Source organism: Lygodium microphyllum, chromosome 20 (genome assembly GCF_053477565.2).
Source record: "Lygodium microphyllum isolate KBCC chromosome 20, Lygodium_microphyllum_v1.1.10, whole genome shotgun sequence".
Lineage (NCBI taxonomy): Eukaryota > Viridiplantae > Streptophyta > Polypodiopsida > Schizaeales > Lygodiaceae > Lygodium > Lygodium microphyllum.
In genome coordinates, this window is record NC_141154.1 from 128,273,108 (window position 1) to 128,290,754 (window position 17,647).

Below are 17,647 nucleotides of genomic sequence, written 5' to 3' on the forward strand. Positions count from 1 at the left end.
AGAGAGAGAGAGAGAGAGAGAGAGAGAGAGAGAGAGAGAGAGAGAGAGAGAGCTGATTTGACAAATCAGTGATAGAAGATGGTTCAAAAGCATAATGAAACATAGATTGGATGATTTGGATACGTCAGCGATGACACTTTCTCAAAATATGAGACGTATGTATGAGAATTTTTAAGTAAGTAACTCTTATTTAAATTTTGTTATAAATTGTTAGTGCATATGATGAAAAGATCATTAGAAATAATTGAAACATGTTTGTTACTAATGTTTATAATTTCAAAATTTCAATCATTTTTTTCCTTGTATATCAAAATTAATAAAATTGCAAAATCTAAAATAGGAGATTGAATAGAAAATGCTGTTGTTCTTGGATTTTGGGGATCAAATGATATTCATATAGCATGAAAATGAGTATACAAACGGATCGCATTTCAATAGATTGTAAAAATTAGATAACTCAAAAAACTAATTAATTTATATTAAAATAAATAAAATTTCTATAAAAGTAGTGAAATAAAGAGAAAAATAAGAAAAAAATGATTTGTGTTTGTTAAAATTACTAAAAATTAGGAGAATATTTATGAATATATAAAGAAGATAAAGCATGAGGGTTTACCTCAATTTGTCTTTATGCATATGTTAAACTACATATTTTAGGATTTCTTTCTATGAAAAATTATTATGAAATCTCCCTACATTTGTGCAAGCAATCTAAACATACACAATAGTAGGGGATGTGAGACTAAAATGGAAAGATATTTGATTAAGTTACTTATTTCTTTTCATATCTTAGTATGTATGCCGTGGTTCATATAAGTTTTAAGGGGTTCAATAGTATGGGTTAGCCTGATGTTTTTTCTTACCAATGACATACAATGCTAGTAGAAAGAAATCATGAAAAGACTATTTATGCACTTTACATTGGCTAGTTTTTAGTTAAGTTGTTTGAACATAGAGTGCCACAAACTTTGTATATGCAATCTAAATATACTATTAGAAGATAAATTCCTAGATACATTTCAATTGTTGTCTAGGTGGCTACCAATATTGAGAGTGTCAGATTTCCCTTTACTGTAGGGTAGTGCGATATCTTGGGAAACGGACCATGTGAGGAATATGTATAGTCATATGGATCGTTACGTTTATATTATGAGAGAATTCTGTCACCCTTGTGTTCATGTGTAAGATAATGTATCCTGGGGTCAATCCCTGAGGTATATGAGAGCCATAGGAGCTGCAACACTCTACTTAGGGGAGATCTTTGTGTATGCGAATTGAGGTATTTATCACTTATATGTTTGGATACTCGCTTTGTTGCAGTTGGAAAGGGAAAATGTTGGACCACAAATTGATATAAATGTGTGATTTATTTAGAGTAGTGTATAACATCCTGACCCTCCTAGCCGCGAGGCTATGAAGGTAGTTTGGTGAGTATAGGAGGCCTGATTAGAGCCCTAGAGCTAGTGTCAAGTCCATTTTAGGTCCCAACATCTCTCCTTCAATTTGTCTCTCACCCAAGAAGGGAAAGGAGAGAAGAGTGTTTGCAAGGAAGTAGCTTTATCTCTCAAGTCTCTCACTCTCTCCCTCATTCTCACACTCTTACTCTTCCTCACTCTTTGGATGGAGCACAAGTAGATAGAGTAGAAGCAATGAGAAGATGCATACTCTCAAGTTTAAAAAACACAAGAAATGATCTTATTCATTCACTTTTCAGTTTTTACACAAGGGGTTTGGAGTTTAGGCTTCGACTTAAGTTGTGTCCTATTTGTCACTTCACCAGTCTTTCTCGATTTTTATGCATGCATATTGGATTCCACTGACCATCATGAAAGTGGATGAATGCTAGTGTTGATGCCTTTTACTGAGCTATAGGTCTTTCTACCTAGAAAAAAAATTATAACTTTTTAAAGAATGGGATTAGAGGGTCTTACATGGGGTTAGCACATGCGAATACCTGGTTACACTGATGGGATATTTAAGGTGTACAAGGACCTGATTAGGGTACCATTTTGATAAATACAAATCTGTCTCCTCACCTTCACCTTCAGCTCCCATGGCTTCCTCTCTCTCTCCCCTCTTTCTCTCACTTCTCTCTCTTAGTTAGGTTAGTTAGGTCTCTTTCATTACAATTGGTATCAGAGCTTAGTTCTTGATCCTTCCTTTCTCTCTCCTTTTACTCAAATCTAGTCTCATTTTCGAACAATAAACCCTACTTTTCAGGTACATAGGCAAAGATGGCAGCTTTCTTGGAAGACATACATGAGCTATGGTAGGAGGCTTGGGCAAATCTGGAAGCAAGGAGACAAAAATGGCAGCTTGTTTTCAACCTTGAGGCTTGCAAGGTGATGAAGAAGGATGCTGTGAAGTGGACCTGCAGGGAGATAAGCTTTCATCTGATGGTGTATTAACTTTAGATGTTGTATACATAGAACTTCCTCCAGATTCACAAATAGAACTATTGTGTATGGGCCCTGCCTCATGTCGGTACAAAGCCCTTGTACATTGCCATGGGACCCTATGCCTTCACTGTTTTGATGACACAATCCAATGCACCAGAGTGCATTAGTCGTGTGAGGCAGGATGCGAGGTCGAAGAGGAGGTGACCTAGATAGTTCTGGCAAAGGCTCTTCTTCCCTTTCTGATGGCCATGGGCAGAAGAAGTGGCATCTCAAATCTACTGCAAAATTGGCCATTTGCAGAGCTCAAATGCAATGAAAATTCCAATAATGGAGCACGCCACTAACCCTGCAATGGGTTATGGCAGGCCCTAAACTGGTGCACAGCAAGCTGCGAGGGCATGGCAGAGGGTTTGGAGGAGTAGGAGTTGGAGGTGGCCGCTGAATGTTTCTCCATCTACAAAGGGAGCTACTGCCATCCTAGCTAAACCACTTGGCATGCAGAAAGTACTGCATAAGGGTTACTTGGACTTGAGAAATCCATCCGTTTGTTAGTCAATAAAGAGCTTTGATTGGCTAGCTCAATTGCAATCTAGGAGGCCTGCAGATTCAAGGGCAAATTGCCCTGTGCTTTTACAAATTCATGTAACGAAGTGCTCAAGTTGAAGAGTGCCAGTTAAAGGAAATTGTCATTTAGCTTTTAACATTGATGAATTGTTGCCTGCAATTGTCTTCGTGTTGACATGGTTGCTTAATGCATGAAATGACATAACTTGTTCATTCTGGGCTTGTATGGGAAAGTGATACCAAAGACTGTAGAAAATTTCCAAGCACTCTACATAGGGGAAAAAGGAACAGGAGCCAGTGGCAACCCACTCGATTTCAAGGGATCTAAATTTCATCGAATTATTCCAAGCTTCATGATTCAGGGTGGTGACTTCACGCTTGGTGATGATAGAGGTGGGGAGTCCATTTATGGAACTAAATTTTCTTATGAGAATTTCAAGCTCAAGCATACTGGTCCAGGTGTTTTATCCATGGTCAATGCGGGTCCCAATACCAACGGGTCTCAATTTTTCATAACTACAGTTAAAACAAGTTGGTTGGATGGTCGGCATGTGGTGTTTGGAAAGGTTATAAGTGGGATGGATGTGGTGTATAAAGTGGAAGCAGAGGGTACACAAAGTGGGGCTCCTAAGCAGAAAGTGACTATTACAGACAGTGGAGAACTTCCTCTATGAAGTGGTAGTCATGCTTTAATTGCAAAATAGTCTCTGTCGATTTCTCGGTTCAAGGTTTGGGTGACAAACTCAATGATTCATTTGAGTTTGTGACAGAAAATCCCATTGAACTTTCTGAGCAAACATTTGTTTATGATTGAGCTATTGCACTAACTAGCTCAGAATGGGATGTTCAAGACAAAAACCTACTATTTGAACATTCTAATGTTCTTTTGAGTGTGTTGTTTTCTGCATTTTGATAGACAGAAGCTCCTTTTGGGCAGCTCACTATCTACATGAGTTGACTTCCATTCATTGGGTCCTCTTTAGATTAGTCTTGAGGCATGCTTCCTTTTTTATGTCAATGAAATAGTACATGCCATTCTGAGGCCAATGTCAATCCATATAATATCCTAGGGGATAGTAGTAGAGGCCCTCCAAGATCTTCATGAAGTCTTCTTATCAAAAGAAACCCCAAGAATGTAGGACAGATTGGTACATAATGCAGAAGATCAGGGAAACCACGCAATGGCTTGTTTTAAATCTACATTGCAATAATGTAAGTTAATTTTAAAACACAAAATTTTTTAAGACAATATTTCTTAGAGAAAAAGGAAAAAAACCAACAGCATTACTCCATTATTTATATACAAGGGCTTTACTTAGAAGCCATGTGTCTCATACAAGATCAACCATGAGATTTCATTAAGGAAACAATGTAATACTCAAGTGGTTCACTCAAAAAATTTAGCACTAAATACTATTTAGGGAGATTAGCGAATCCCTCCACCTAATAATTAGAAGCTTGGGATTGGTGGGTAGATATAATTTGATTGGTCGAACGACTCGGGTAACTCTCCTGTACACCCATTGAGCTCAAGTCATTGCCTCACTCTCATGATACTCAATAGGACCAAGGAGACTAGGTAAAAGGTAAAAATCTAGAACATTTTGATCCTTTCAACTCAATGAATCTTCCATAGTTCATACTCTCGATTTCCAATATGATTGACATACATATGATAGTTGGGATGTGTCATAACCATCCCCTGTACTATGTCCACTAGCAGGTGTTGAAGAATTGGTATCGAGATGAGATGAAAATCCAATCCATCATACAAAAAGGATACTCTTGCAAGGATAGGCTATACAATTTCTCTTGCACAATATTTGAAAGAAGAGAGCATTCTTTCATTATTATCTACAAGTTTTGTATGTTATGGTGATGTCTTCTTATTAACAATTGAATGACACTTAGAACGTTCGTAGCTTTTTATAAGAATTTTAATAACCTTAAGATTTTGCAAGGTTAATATTCAATACCCAAAGTCTCATATTTTATTTTTAACACAATAAATCTTTTGTTTTATAAGGCTTTGGCCAACCTAAATTGGTATGCAGGTGGAATAGAGGTGATAAGTTAACTAGACTCAATAACATATTTGCTAGGAGACATTCGTTTTATACCCATGATTGTAATGGGGTAGTTTAGGAGAATTGATATCTTCAAATTGGACACAAATGATTTATGAGGTTGGATTCCAATGCATTTAGGATCCACGACTTCCATGAGTCATGAGTGTACATACTAATTTTGATTGGTCATCAGACCATTTACACAAATAAGAGCTTGGGGGTCTTTTGTTTCATAGAACCAAAAGATTTCAATCATATTAAGTTTTTCAAGGCTCTCAACTCTCTTTATGTCCTTCTCAATATGTCTTACTTCATCTCAATACTAAATAAAAATCCTGCAATTTCTAACTCTCAGATCTTATTTTTGAGCATTTAAATCTAAGGATATCACCTTGAAGGTAAGCAAGGCAACATTGTAGTGAAACATGAAATTAGTTGATTTAAAAAGTCACAACATACATTTCTTGAAATGCCTCATTGCTCAAAAGTTAATTAAAGAAGCCCTTTTTGAAAACATTGAATATTAGGCCTCATAACATATGCATAAATTAAGCATTCAATAGCTTGTTAATAGAGAAATGCATCAAGATATCATAAAGGCTCACAACTTTAGACCTATCTCCATAGAAGTAGTAATACTTTGTACTCTCCAAGATCAAATCTCTACAATAATTTCTCCATATGTTTTATTTGATATAAAGCAATACCTCCATCACACTTTTTAAAATGAATATCCAACTAATGATGTAGTAGACCCAAATATGAATTGTCAAAGGTTGAATTCACTTCAACTTTAAAATTAGTCTCATTAGGACCAATGAGTAGCATGTTATCAATATAAATCACAATGATTAGAGGCACATTGTTGGGGGTAAAGGCGCCTCCGCCTAGTCGCCCGTGTATTACTACACTGACAGTACCCGCCACTGCACACTGCAGGTGGCGGGCGCCCAATCACAATCACTTATTCTTTATTCTTTTAGTGACAATTTGAATAAAGAAAGGCCCAGCCACACATTGTGGTTGTTGGAGTTCCCATTTTTTGTCTCTCTCTTTCTTGCTCTTGCTCTCCTGCCATAACTCTCACGTACAAGCTTCGATCATTCTCACCTTTCAACTGGTATCAAAGTAGGTCCTTGGCGAGCACTTTTCGGCCTTCCCCGGCATCTACATGAGGTATGAGAGCTTGCTTCTCACTCAGTTCTCAGCCATTCTTTGATATGAATAGCAGGGTTTCATGAAAATGCAGCCATAGCTTCCATCATTGAAGCTTGTTCTCTTCACCTCTTGCTTGGACTTGTCCTAGGCTTGTGTAGGCCTATTGTAGGCCTTCATTGGGCTCTTACTTATCCCCTACCCACCATGATTTGGCCCCTCAAGTACAGCAACATGCTCATGTTTTATTTGCACCTATTTGCAAAAATGGCTAAAAAATCACCCTTTTTGTCATATCTGGGGCATTCGGAACTCAATTCAGGCAAGGTAAGAGTTTAAGTTGGGATTTTGGCATGCTCTGGACACGATGGTGATGTCGGATTTGCCAAATTTCAATGATAGAATATTTTGCAACAGATTTCAGGTCTGAGACAGCACGTATTTGTATGCCTATGGCTTATGTGATGCTTCTACTGGTGTCTATTGATACCGAATCACTTGTGGATATTATGCCTCTTATGTGAGAAGAATTTGGAGCTGATTTAGCTTAGCCATTGACTATTTTGAACAGTCCCAGATCTAGCCAAAATAGGGCAGCACTTATCTCTTGAAGTCTATGCTTACGGGGATTGATCACTTGATGCATATTGATGCCCTGTTGAGAGTGGAAAAGACTGAATTTTTGACTGATTTTTGTTGTTTTTGAGGTTTGAATGATTGATTTTTTATGGAGGTAGAGTGATGTATGGTTGTAATGGAAGTGTTTGAGAGTGTTTTGGATGATATTGATTATGTTTTGGAATCTCATGATGATTCTTAGTGGAAATATGAAGCTCTGTGATGTTATGATAGGTTCTGTTGAGGTTTTGATTGGTTCTGATACCTTTTGTATAGCTTCTGTTTAGTTCTTATTTTCTTCTGTATGAAGCATGTATTGATGATTGATGAAGGTTGAAATATTTTGAAAGCTTATTGAATAGTTTTTGATAGTTTGGAATAGTTTTAGTATGAGTTATGAGGATTTGATGTTCTCTGATGATCTTCTGATAACCCTCTGTAAACCTTTTGTCTCTCCTATGTATCTGCTCTGTATATGTTCTTTTTTGTTATGTATATCTTCTAAAATAGTGTATCTGTATATGAGAGATTGAGAAAGAAAACTATGAAGACATTGAAGATGAATACTATGTGATTGATTTCCATTCAAAAATGTTGTATTATTTTATGTTCCTTATTCTATTGATGGATTTTATGAAGATGTTGAAGATTATGGTTGATTCTATCAAATCCGTGGGAGATATCTACTATGATGCTGAGTGAAGACTTACTGTTTTCTTTGTTTTGGTCATCAAAAGAATGATATAAAAGCTTGTTGATGTTACAAGATAGATTTTCTTATAGTAGAATCACATTTTCCTTGGTGTTCCTCTTGGGGCTCCATGTTTTTTGTGCGCACAGCCGGGGAATCTTGCCATCAACAAGCATCAGAAGAGGCTGAAAATGAAGGAAATGGTATTGCCAAGAAGAGGAGAATTCAATGGATGTTTGCAAAGTTCCTTCTTCCACTGAAGACTTGGAGATTCTCATTATCAAAGCCACTTTCCATAAGAAGTTCATCCCACAATGGCGGAAACATATTACCATCATGATGCATGCTCTATGCGGTGGACTGTTTTCTTTTCCTGTTGAAGCAGCAGAAACTTGCATCATGGTGGAAATTTTTTTGGAAACAAACTGAAGAGCAAAAACAGAGAGAATGACCATCCATGGAAGATTTGGTATTCATTGAGAAGTTTCCAGACATCATCAAGTGGGAGATTGTGAAGAATCTTCAGGAGTCGTGGTCTGTGGAGGTTCACGAAAACAAGAAAGAAAAGAGTTGGAATTTGTTCATGGATGCTCAACAGCAAGATACGTGGGATACTTGGTGCACTGACAATCTTTTGTTTGTCCAATTAGCAACCCACTGGAAGTTGGTAGACAGAGTGTTTTTCACAACATACACATTTGAAACCATCAGAAGCTGGCATTATTATAATGGCACAACAACGATCCTAAGAAGAATGAGTTTTGATACTTTCAGAACAGAATATCTCCCCCTCTGTAGTGGTTTGAAAGCCGAATTCAGAGATGTTGAAAAGAAGGAAGTAAAAGAGATGTTGGCCAAAGAATTCCCTAGAGACTAAAGCCCTCTCTGATTCTATTTTGTTGTGTACTGAACAACTAGTGGAGCCAAGTCCCTGATGAATGACGCAATCAAGAGGCAAGCATTAGAATGAGTCCAGAGGTATGTGAGAAGAGAGAAGGCAAAAATCAAAGCTGAGAACAAGCTCGCAACAGAAGCCTTCTTTGACGCCCTAAAAGCACTCTTTACAAAAGTCCCCATGGCAACTCAAGGTCCCCTTCCTAGTCAGATTTGTCTTGGAAATATTGATGACAGGCTAATAAATATAGTCCCATTGCCAGTTTTTAAGGGAGAGTACAATGAAGACCCTGATCTTCATGTAGTAGAATTTATGGTAGCATGTGCCAAAACCCCTCAACATTGGTTAGCAATATTCTCCGCCACTTTCAAAGGCGCGGTATTTCAGTGGTATGAGAGACAAGCAACATGAACTTTTGGCACTTGGGAAGTTGGCATTCCTCACTAAATTTAGGCGTGAAGGTTTTGAAGAGCAGATGCAAGAGGAGTTCATGAACCTAAGTCAATCCTCTAGAGGAAGAGTAGAAGCTTATGTCTCGCGAATGGAATCCATCCTGAAGAGATGGACTAACCATCATTTGGACGAAGGTATCCAGAAAGGAGTGTTTCTTAGAGGCCTACAACCAGAAGTTCACAAGTTTGTGGAATTGAGAAGACTAGTCAATCTGCAAGCTGTAGTGGAAGGTGCAAGATTGTATGACGAAGTTGAAGCAAGGTTGTCAATGACTCCAGGAAGAGGAGTCTTACCTCCTCCCATGACAGTAATGGTATACCCACCAAATGCAGTCCTAGGGATAGTTTCCTACTCCTATCCCCAGATACAAACAGTGCCGCAGTATGATTCACCTAATCCACTGTGGTCACCACAGACGATAGTGCCTCAAATGATGGTTCAACCACAACAACAGTGGCCTCAAACAATTCCTCCAATGGCAACTCAACAACAGTGGTATCCTACCAACTGGAATCAACAACCCCAAGTCTCAACAGGAGCTTTGAATCAAAATCAGAACAGAGGACCCTCTGGATCAACCCAACCAGTGTACGCAATAATTACAGAAGCTTCCCAAAATCCTACTACAAGCACTTTAATAGGTGAAAATCTAAAGGACTACTTATCCAACTCAGTTGCAAGTATCAAGAAAGAGCTTATGGATGTGATTACAGAGCAGCTATAGACGTTGCAGGTGAATATTGCCAATATATCCACTCCTGCGAGGGTTGGGAGAGATGTGATGCGCTCTAATGCATGGTGCAGAAAGTATCATCAAGCAGGACATTTAGCCACTGAATGTACCCGAAAACCAACCATTCCTAGAGCCTTTTGATCCTACTATTTGGGGAAGAACCATACAGAGGATATTTGCTCTCTGAAACAGATGCATGAATGAAGACAGAATGATGAAAATGCAAGATTCAACTTGCTAGAATCCAAAATGACAACACATGATATTGGACCAAAGCCTAGGGAGTTTGGTTCTAATTTCGGTCCAAGGAGGTTTCCCTCTCAAGGTTATAGAGGACAACAGTCTGGCGGTGGTTAGAGATCAGAGGTGGAATGTTACAAGTGTGGAGAAAAGGGTCATATCTCCCCGAATTATCCAAACCCTAGATGATCTGTGGATTACAATCCCTTATGCATCCAATGCAAATGAAAAGACCACACTGCAAAGGACTATCCGAGTCCAACCCCCCTGTCAAGGCCAATGCTACTGATAGCCAACAGAAGGCACAAGAGACTGCCTCCAATTTGGTAGAGTTGGAAGTTGCCACTGTCACGTGTGCCAAGAAGAAGGAACCAGTTCTTCAAGAAGAGAACAACTCCCTTGCCAAGATTGTGAAGTTCAACCTATCAATAGAGGGATAGAGCAGTACAGGACAGAACTATGCAGTACAGAGTACTGCATTGCCACAGAGAGTTACAGAGACAATCCCAGAAATAGGACCAAAGGTCTAGGAGATAGATGATACAGAAGCACTTCCAGGAACAGAGGAAGTGCTGATGCTACCATTGCCATTCCTATAGAGCCTCTACAGAAGCAGAGATAGAGTCTTCAAAGGAAGAGGATGAAAATGGTGAGGAAGAAAACGAAGCAGATTATGAAAGTGCAGATGAAGAATTTCCTCTAATAGTGGATGATCTTGTTGATGTCCCTACAGAGACCTCAGAGGCCGAAGATCTCAGGGCGTTGGATGGAATGACCATGGTTCCATTTGGGTTGGTCAATGGACCACAAAGTATGAAGAATTTGCATAAGCAATGGATTAAAGGCATAAAAATTACATTCACCAGTGGCTCATGTCGCCTTGACCATTCATTCTAGAGAAAAGATGATGATGATGCCCCCTGCCACCAACAGAATCCAAAATCATCAAAGCCTCGGCTTCTAGAAGGTCCATGCTATGTGAAATTCCTGGACGCATCCTCTGAAGATGAATACCTAAGTCCAGAAGAAATCACCACTCACACAGAAGCAAACAAAGCTCTGATACCCTTTCAGCAATCTCAACAGACAAATGAGTCATCTGTTCAGAAGGAGGACACTGGTTCTAGTGGAATATCATCAAAAGAGGACACTACTCTCTTGAAAGAGTAAGACATTTATCTAGAAGCCATCCGTGGGACATTTATCCGCGAAGTGGAAGGTGAAAAATAAGTGACGTTCCTGGATACTGACGGTACTGAACGTCACTTGAAAGTGGGTCTCAATTTTCCAAAAGAAGAACTAGTGGTCGTGCGAGACTTATTAAAGGAGAGCTTAGATGTGTTTGATCAGTCATATAAAGATCTAAAGGGGATTGATCCCACAGTATGCCAACATCACATTGACCTAGAGCCCGATGCCAAACCTGTAAGGCAAAGACAAAGGCGTATGAATCCTAATTATTTTGCACTAGTGAAGGTTGAATTATTGAAACTTCTTGAAGTCGAGTTCATTTATCCCGTGGCTAACAGTGAATGGGTTTCGCCCATTGTGGTAGTACCCAAGAAGAATGGGAAACTTCAAATATGTGTGGACTTTCGGAAGCTGAATTCGAAGACGAAGAATGATAATTTCCCTATCCCTTTTACAAACCAACTGTTGGATACAGTGGCAGGTCATGAGCTATATTCCCTCTTGGATGGATTCAGCGGATATAACCAAGTCCAAATCGCAGAAGAGGACCAATCCAAAATAACCTTCACCACAGAATGGGGACCTATGCCTACAAAGTGATGCCGTTTGGGCTCTGTAATGCTCACGCCACCTTCCAATGAGTAATGATGGCTGCCTTCCATAATCATTTTCATGATTTCATTGAGGTGCATCTTGATGACTTTTGTGTCTATAGTTTGATCCATGATCACTGGGGACACCTAGAGCAATGTTTTGACAGATGCCGATAGTATGGGATTTCTCTCAACCCCAACAAATATGTCTCTGGCATCTCATCGGGAGGTCTTCTGGGTCATATTGTCTCTGCACAAGGGATTGCAACAGACCCGGCGAAGTTTGAGAAGATTGTTGCCTTAACAACACCAACAAACCTCAAGCAATTGAGAGGATTTCTTGGCCATGTGGGCTACTAACACCATATTAGGAAATATGGGAAATTTCCATAAGTTTGGGACACATGGTCAAATCTTTAGATTTGTCATAACTTGAACACTATAGCTCCAAATCGAGCGCTCTATAGCTCAATAGATTCCATTTTTGAAGCGTTTTCCAATGATAGGTCACATTATATGGTTTTGAAAAACTTATGGGCATGTTATCCGGGTGCCACCTTTTTAGTATTCAAAAAATGGGAATTGGAAGATTTCCAAACTCACTAATATTGTGTTTACTACAGAAGATTTATTGCACATTTTGCAACCAAGGTGGCCCCTCTGCACAAGCTCCTAAGGAAAGATGCTGATTTCCTTTGGATTGATGACTGTGAAGAAGCCTTTATACCCTAAAATAGTACCTTATCAAAGCACCTATCTTACAACCTCCTGGCTGGGTGAAGGAGTTTCATGTGCACACAGATGCATTAGTTGAAGGGCTAGGTGTTGTCCTATGTCAAAAGGGTCCCTCTAAATTAGATCAACCAATATATTATGCAAATCGGAAGGTCACTGATAGGGAACGGAACTACACAGTGACAGAGCTTGAATGCTTAGCAATGGTGTTTGCACTAGAGAAGTTTTGACACTATTTATTGTCAATGCATTTCAAGTTCTACGTGGATCATGAAGCCTTGTCCTTCTTGATGAATAAAGCAGATGTTAAAGGACGAATGATGAGATGGTTGCTCCTATTCCAGAAGTTTGATTTCTAAGTGGTCACTAAGCCTGGCCATTCCCATGTCCTAGCTGATCATCTCTCACGAATCCCTCAAATAATTGAAGAGGAACAGGATGATCCAGACCTTCCTAATGCTTCCTTGTTTCTAGTTGAAACAGTTACTCCATGGTATGCAGACATAGCTAATCTCCTCGCAACTCAACAGTATCTTTCTAGCATCTCAAGCCGTGAGAAGAAGAAACTTCTATTAGAATCAGTCCCCTACACATTGGTAGGCAGTGCACTGTACAAGAGAAGCAAAGATGAAGTGCTGCGAAGATGTGTTGCAGGGGATGAAATCGGCATAGTATTAAAAGCATGCCATGACGAACCATGTGGTGGACACTTCATAGGAAAAGCGACATCCAGGAAGGCTCTGTTTTAGCAGGATACTGGTGGTGGCCGACCCTCCACAAGGATACACATGACTACTGCAAGAGATATGATGCTTGTCATAGCAAATGGGGAAACCCACCAAAACAAGTGCCATGCCACTGCAACCTATTCTTCTGCTAAAGCCATTCAAGAAGTGGGGGATTGATTTTGTGGGTCCCATTGATCCACCTACCAGACGAAAATAGAACAGATACATCTTAGTATGTACGGATTATGTCACAAAGTGGTGTGAAGCTAAAGCCCTGAAGCGGGACCATAGTAACAGTGTAGCCCTGTTCATGTACAAAAATATTATCACCCGTTTCGGTAGTCCCCTTGAGCTGATAAGTGACAAAGGTACTCATTTCCTTAACAAAATCATGGAGAAGCTGACAGATCTGTATAAGATCCACCATCGCCAGTCTACTCCTTACTACCCCAGAGCCAACGGCCAAGTTGAAGTCACCAATCGCATCCTCTACTTGATCCTAACAAGAACGATTGCCACACATCGTCTCGACTAGGACGATCAACTTACAAAGGCCCTCTAGGTATACAGAACCTCCCATAAGGCAGCTACAGGACAGACCCCTTTTCAGCTAGTATATGGTACATAAGCCGTCTTCCTTGTTGAACTGAAATTTCCCTCTTTGCGAGTGGCAGTTAAAGAACGCTTGGGAGATGATGAGTCACTGCAACGCTGTCTCCTGCACTTGGAATGCTTGGATGAGATACGACGGATGGCCCTACAGTGTATGGAAACCACTCAAGCATGACGCAAGGCCTATCATGACAGTTTCATCAAGCACAAGGAGTTCAAAGAAGGTGATCTTGTCCTAGCCTATGATTCGAGATTTGGCAAGTTTTTTGGCAAGCTTCAACAATGGTGGATGGGCCCATACAAGGTACTTGCTGTCAATCCTAATGGCTTTGTTCAAGTGCAGACCGTTGATGCCTCTAATGATCCTTTTTTTATCAATGGATATCATTTGAAGAAGTACTTCCCTCCCTGGGAATCTTGACAATCATAGTCAACCCACCCTTCCCCTTTTGGGCGTTGCACTGTCCTTCTCTTCGTGCTTCTGATAGCCCTTATGATTCTCCACATGAGGCAGTCTCGTTCTGATAGCCCCTCGCAAATACATCTCAACCTGACCTTGTTCTCTTCTCATCTGATCCAACAACGGTAGCAAGGTTGGTCCTGACACATGGTATTTCTACCATTCTCTTTCTTTACGAAAAAAAGAGGGGAAAAAAAGCTAACAATAACAACAAACAAAACTGTTATGGGAGAAAATGAAGAAATTCCCTATCATAACAGGCCTCGTTCTAAGAAAAGGTGGAAACACCCTTGGGCGGGAAGCTGATTGTGGAAAAGGTGGTAACACTCTGCATTTCAGGATAGCTGACTCACTAGCAGAACCTTTAAAGCAAGTAATTTGAAGCCACCTCCCTTGGTGCGCTGTCTTTGCAATATCAGTCTGTCTGCCCTTCTAACCGATGACCTTTCTTACAAATCATGGAAGTACGAGATTTATTGGCTGCCTCCCTGGGTACGCCTCGTCTTCAAGATCTTGATGACAATAGCCGACATGATCTTCATCACCAACCCCTTGAGTGATGTGATCTTTCATCCTAACAAGATGGGGACGTGAGTATGGGCTACCCTCTGTATCTATAAGAGAGTGAGACAGAGGGTGGGGTGAGTGACCAGTCTTTCCCTTCAAATCAAATGAGAGGTGAGATGTGTGAACAGAGTGTTGCATGCACGGGATGGGCCTCTCAATGCACAATGCACGATCTGTTCCTATGTGCACTGCCCCATAAGGCTCCCTGGCCTTCCTTCTTGCACTGTATGCCGGCACAGGGTGGGATGCATAGTTGCACCATCAATTGCGCACAAGGCATACAAGCTCTGCACAAGTGATAGTGAGGATTACATCAATGGGTTTCAGGAATGGGTTGCCCTCTGTATCTTTCAACAGAGCGTGAGATAGAGGGTGGGCTGAGTGTGACTGGTGTTTCTTCAATCAATTATTGAGAGGTGAGGATTGAGGGATGTTACGACCATTGGAGTCAGGTACGTTTTTGTTTCCCTATGCACCCACGGGATGGGTCTCTGCCATCAGCACATGACACATCACTCTGTTCTGTATACTGCACTGCAAGGCTCCCTGGCCTTCTTGCTTGCACCTATGCCAGATGGGTTGGACACACTAATGCACCATTAATTGTGCACCCTGGCATACTCCCCCTATACCATTCCCTTGTCAATTCTTAAACCGGATGTGAGCTCTGGGTTTCATCACTATTCACTTGAGTGATGTTAATAATAGGGCGAGTGACTGTTCTTTCATTCCATTTGAGTGATCGTGAGTTGAATGCAATATCCCTCGTCATCAACGAATTTCCTATGATTCCTTCAACCAGCTACCTCCCTGGGTGCTACCACGTGGTTCCTGCCATGAAGGACGTGTGCTGTGAAGACACCTTGGTACCTCTTATAGTCGACAACGACACCAGACGCAACCTCGATAGTCAACATTACTCCTCGGCAATATGGGCCAAGTTTTTCTAACACTACACCTTCTGTTTCTGAGTGACAGTCATGTCTTAAGTATGGGAACATTCCTGGTTGGTTTGATGTGTGGTACTAGGTCCTTGATGTTCGGTTTACCCTTACTGTTAAGGTCTTAAGTGTGGGGATGCGTCCCTGTGCATCAGTTCTGCATATCATCATGGAAATACATCTATCCATCTCTAAAGGCTGAAATTCAATTTTTATGCTCTAATGGGGTCCCTTCCCCACTCCTTTGTTCTATTTCACCCTGTCCTCGGAGCTATTCCTTGATAATTTGCCTTTATCCTTTGTTTTGTGATTTTTCCATGTGAACGCACCCTACGTTTACTAAGACTCGCATCCAACCTTATAGCCATGTTTGTCCCTTCAAACTTACCATTTTTTCTTTTTACCAACCCCTGTTCCAATTGACGGTTCTAAAGTTATTAATTTTTAAAGCAATTTTCATAATTTGGACGGTTTTCCATGTGAATGCATCTTTATTGCTTCGGAACACTGATCTGAGGTGCCAGCCCTGCCTACCCAATCCTCCTAACATTTTTCCTTTTTATTCCCTATCATTCTGATGCATAGTTCATCCGTTATTAATTTTTCACATTTTTCCATGTGAACATGCCCTATTTTCATCGGAATTCCAATTTCATTTCATAGACGTTTCCTGCCAGCCTTTCCCCCACTTTTTCCTTTTTCCTTCCCCCTCTTCCGACTACTAGATTTTTAGTTATTAATTTTTTTGAGTGTTTGCGGGTGTCTTTTTTGTGATTTTTCCATGTGAACGCCTTCTCATTCCCCCCAAACAAAGTTTGATGCACCAACCCTATGAATCTGGTTCTTCTACACATTTTTTCTTCTTTTCGCACTTCTTTCCGATGAGCGGATTTTCCGATATTACCACACGTATATGTTTTCATGTGTGTTTCTTGCGTTTTTCCCATGTGAACACCCTGATTTTGCCCCGGAACCCATGTCGCATTTTTCTATCATTTTCCCCTAGTCTCATGGCACATTTTTCCTTTTACGGTTTTTCGATCTAACGTACGGTTTGAGTTTTATTAATTTTTCTTCCTCTTTGCCATGTGGCCGCGTTTCTCGTGTCGTGCATGAGCGCGCCTGTTTTTGGGTTTACGTGCGTCGCGATGCCCCCGTGGCCTCTGTGACTCGCGTGTCGCCATCCTGCCCCGGCTGATCCCACTGATGCAAATTTTTTTACTCCCGTCCCGCGGGCGGGACGGGGGGTGCGCTCATTTGTACCAACCATAACAAATTTTTAAAAAACAAAAGAAAAAACCCACACCACAATAACAAAAATAAACATTAAAAAAACAAACAAACAAAACAAAAAACAAAAAACAAAAGCAACAACAAACACAATCCTAATAATTTAAAAAAATACTTAAAAATTAAAATAAAACCAAACAAAAGCAAACCACAAACACAAGAAAAAGAAAACAAAGAAAACACAAAAAAAAACAAACAACATTTTAAAAAAAACAACAACACAACACAACACCCACAAAAAAAAAAAACAGGCAACCACAAAGACAAAACAAACAAAAAGAGGAAAAGAAAAACAAAAAGAAGAAAAGAACAAGGAAAAAAAAAAAACAAACAAACAAACGTACCTGTCGGGTGCCTTCCTTCGCTGTGACCCCCCGTCCCCTCCTTTCCTCCTCCTCGCTGCGTCCTCCCCTTCCTTCCCTCCATGAGGCCCTCCCTCCTCCCCCTCTGTGCTGCTCTTGTCCTTTACACGGTCTCCCTCCCGCCACCTTCCTCTCCCTCTCGCGGCCTCCCTACTGCCGCCTCCCTCTCCCTCCTCCACGCGGCCTCCCTCCCGCCACCTTCCTCTCCCTCTCGCGGCCTCCCTCTGCCGCCTCCCTCTCCCTCCTCCACGCGGCCTCCTTCTCCCTCTCGCGGCCTCCCTCCCCCCCGGCTTCTACCTCCGCCGCCCCATCCCCCCCCGGTTTGGCCCCTCCCCCCACCACCTTTACACC

The 17,647-nt window shown here is 40.8% G+C and overlaps 1 pseudogene; it reads left to right on the plus strand.

Annotated features, from left to right (window-relative positions):
• Nucleotides 1–1,413: 1,413 nt before the first annotated feature.
• On the plus strand, nt 1,414–3,637 carry LOC148019376 (peptidyl-prolyl cis-trans isomerase CYP19-4 pseudogene; annotated as a pseudogene).
• The last annotated feature ends 14,010 nt before the right edge of the window (nt 3,638–17,647 follow it).